Genomic DNA, 3,635 nt, shown 5'->3' on the forward strand with positions numbered 1-3,635 from the left:
ATTTACCCTTAGTCAGACTTCCCTGGCTCTACCTGGAAGGTTAAAAGGGGTAGAGAAAGGAGCCCATACAGACTTTTTTTTTAAGCAGGTCTTTTTATAGAGCAGTGGGTTTGCCCAGTCTGTGTCTTCACAACTGCAGATCCACAGATTTAAAGTCCTTCAGCCTGTCAATAAACAAGCACCAGGCTGTGGACTGTCAAGCTTGGTAAATGCCAAGCTGCTTTGGTGACAACACTCGGACACACCCCCTCTCCATAGTTAAATAAAAAGCCATTGATCTGAGCTGGAGCAGAATCAACTGAGGCACTGTTTGCCGCAGTAATCTGCTGATCCGAGAGAGAGGCGAGCCAGCTGTTGGCGAATCCTGTGCCCTGGCAGAAATTCAATGAGGCCGTGTGGCTGGGCAAGAACGGTGCTGCCAGGTCCCAGTTCATGTCCTCTCCCCTCAGGCGAGTGACACCAAGGGACCACCTTTGTTAGAGTAGCTGGTAGTTTCCACTTTTAGTTTTGACTTTGGGTCATACCGTGAATTGAGGGGCTGGAGAGAGAGCTCAGTGATTACGAATGCCCACTGCTCTTCCGGAGGACCTGAGTTCATTTCCCCCTCGCCAATGGCACTCAGCTCACAACCACGTGTATCTCCAGCTCCCTGGGGATTGGGTGGCATCTGACCTCAGGGAGTCCCTGCACTCACAAGCACATAACTACAGACAGGCACACTCGTACACATAATCAAAATAAATACAAGTATCTTAAAAACCGTGAGTGAAGTACTTCGCTTCACCCTTACTGAATGTATGTCACGGTATCATTGACTTTATTATATTTTCATGTGTACACTTTCGTCTTTGGGGTGGTGTATGTGTGTGTGTGGAGGCCAGAGATCCCGTAGGATGGCTTCCTCAGCCTCTCTCCACCTTACTTACTTACTTTTTTTTTTTTTAACTTGGCAATCTCTCACTGAGCCTGCAGCTCACCTATCTGGTTTAAGGTGGTTGGCCAGCAAGCCTCGGGGATACCTTTATCTCTGCTTGCCCCCACTCCGTGGACTGGAGTTACAGACTAAGTGGGTGCTAAGGATCCAATTTCCTGTCCTCATGCCTTCAAGGCTTTGCCCGTTCCGCGATCTCCCCAGTCCCACTCACACACACACTTTTAAAAGTTTTCATTTTAGGTCACTTTGGACACAGCATAATTCCTTCCAGGTCGTTCCTAACTGGCACAGCCGTGTTTGATAGGATTATCAGCAGCAGCCCTTCTGTTGAGCATCTACTGCGTGCCAGGTACCAAGCTTTACACTCAAAACAAACTGGAGGGCAATGTACTGAGCCTGGAAAAGGGCAAATTGGACTTCCCAGATCGTCAGGAGGCTGCCTACTTCGCAGCTGGCTGGCTAGCGCTCCACCCCACCCCTCCACTTCCCTCGCAAGGAACAAACTGTTCTCACTGTTCTCGGAGATTCTGAGAGATTCTGACTGGGTGGGCAGTGGACAGCTCTTTTGCCGGACCACTGACCTCCAGAGGACCAAGAACCAGCACCTGCGCTAGGGGTGCGCTTCTCCACTTCCAACTTGCCAACACGCAGAAGCCACAGTTCTGCTTTATGGACCCAGTTCTGATACCACTTTTCTACCGGGCCAATTCTCCCTTCAGTCCGTCTTAAATTTCTGATCCTTTCTTCCCAGGCCTTGCCGGTCTACTCAGTTTCTTAGTCAGGACTCTTTTCTGTCCTTTGAATCTTTCCTTTGTTTTAATGAATGGTTTCTTATTAAAGCCGCCTCACATTCGAACCAGGCAGAGAGATAAGAAACAGAACAGTTTACCTTGCTCTAGCCCAACTTACTTTCCAGGACCTTTCTCCCACCCAGAAAGGAAATCGGGGGAACCACCTGAATCTGGTGGCTCGAGCGCCTAATAGGCTGGAGACCCAGCACCGTGGGGCCTGGGATCCGGCCACACCCTGCCTCTCTGCTTGTTCCCAACAACAACCTCGCGCACCTCATCTGTCCAGCAGCTGTTTCCCCGCAGCCCTCCTGGCGGCATCCTGTCGCCGGGCTGGACTCACCGCGCACGCGCCAGATGCCCTCCGGAGTCACTTGCACCCGCTGGGCTCCAGCTGCCCGGCTCTGGGAAGCTCCACCGTCTGCTGTGCACGCGCAGAGCGCGCCCCCGCCTTTGTCAGTTGCCACTCTAAGGCCAGGTTGTTTTCCGCGCGCGCTCCCTGAGTCATCCAGGAGCCGAGGGCGTTCCCAGACCGCGCCTCCGCTGGTCCCGGGCCCGGGCAGCACCTCACCTGTCAACTCACCTGCGGGACTTCACCCCAATACCAGGGCGACAGGTCCCCTCGTGGGCCCTCCTGCTGGCAATGGGTTTATTCTGTGCTGCGAGCAGAATCACTGAACTGGAGAGCTGTGTCTTAACTTACTTTCTATTGTTGCGATTAACACATGACCAGAAGCAATTTAGGGAGAGGACCACGGTGGATGTCAAAATCACAGCCCATTCTCAAAGGAAGTGAAAACAGAAACTCATGCCGGGAAGGAAGCTGGAGGCAGGAACTGAGGCAGGGACAATACAGGAATGTTGTTTACTGGCTTTCTCCCCACGGTTTCGTTTGTTCAGCCTTCTTTCTTCTACAAACCAGGGGCTTCAGGTGTGTCACCGTCCACAATGAGCTGGGCCCTTCCACAGTGATCATTAATCAAGAAAATGCCCTCCACAGACTTGCTTAGAGGCCAATCTGATACAGGCATTTTCTCAATAGACCTTAGCTTGTGTCAAGTCGACCAAAACCTAACCAGCTGAGACTTAAACCTGTGGAGCACTCACTACCGGTTCTTGCTCCAAGGCTCTCTCTGAGCATGCAATCTTAGACAAAGCTGCCAGTAGTTTCTTCTGGGACGTGAAAATGCTGATGTTTTATTTCGTATTATTACAGTAATCGAGGGTCACCTCTGGGTACTGAAAACTCAGATGTTAATTCCACAGTTAGGGTCTCGGTTAGCCATAGCTTCCTGTCTTGGGCACTGAACTCACAGCTGGAAGAGCAAAACACAGTGAAGCCCAGTGTTTCTTATCAAAGTAATCTACGCTTGTAGATACGGCCCTTCCCAGCTCTACCCTAGAATTTATCTAAAGACAGGATCTCGCTATGTAGCAATGGCTAACCTGGACCTCACTATAAAGTCTAGGCTGGTGTCAGACACAGAAATCTACCTGCCTCTTTCCTCCCACATGCTGAGATTTAAAGTGTGCACACTACCCCTGGTCCAGATTTTTGTATTTGTTTTTTAATAATAATTTCTTGAACTTAAAAAGAAACATCACCTTGCCTCTAGTGACAGTGACCCAGAGATACAAAAGGATTCCCCTTTACTTCTTTCTTCAGTGGTAATCAATCTTTAAAATTTACCTACTTAAAAAATGCATTTGTCCCAGCACTTGGGAGACAAAGGCAGGTGGATTTCTGAGTTCGAGGTCAGCCTGGTCTACAAAGTGAGTGCCAGGACAACCAGGGCTACACAGAGAAACCCTGTCTCGGAAAATCAAAAAAAAAAAAAAAAATGCATTTGTCCCACGGAGTGGTAGCACATGCCTTTGATCCCAGCACTCTTGAGAGGTAGAGGCGGGCAGAT

General features: G+C 50.0%; 1 protein-coding gene across 3 annotated transcripts in view; it reads right to left on the reverse strand.

Moving 5' to 3' along the window:
• Positions 1-2,390, reverse strand: part of Arhgef37 (Rho guanine nucleotide exchange factor 37) — a 42,497-nt gene extending 40,107 nt beyond the window's left edge. The window contains exon 1 of one of the 3 annotated variants that reach the window (XM_029472268.1): positions 2,306-2,390. The gene's annotated coding sequence lies outside the window, so the exon portion shown is untranslated. Of the gene's footprint in view, positions 1-1,998; positions 2,168-2,305 lie in introns of those variants that run through there. The other 2 variants (XM_029472267.1, XM_021150706.2) reach the window with 2 other exon arrangements.
• Between the last annotated feature and the right edge of the window lie 1,245 nt (positions 2,391-3,635).

The sequence above is a fragment of the Mus caroli genome, chromosome 18, assembly GCF_900094665.2.
Source record: "Mus caroli chromosome 18, CAROLI_EIJ_v1.1, whole genome shotgun sequence".
Taxonomy (NCBI): Eukaryota; Metazoa; Chordata; class Mammalia; order Rodentia; family Muridae; genus Mus; species Mus caroli.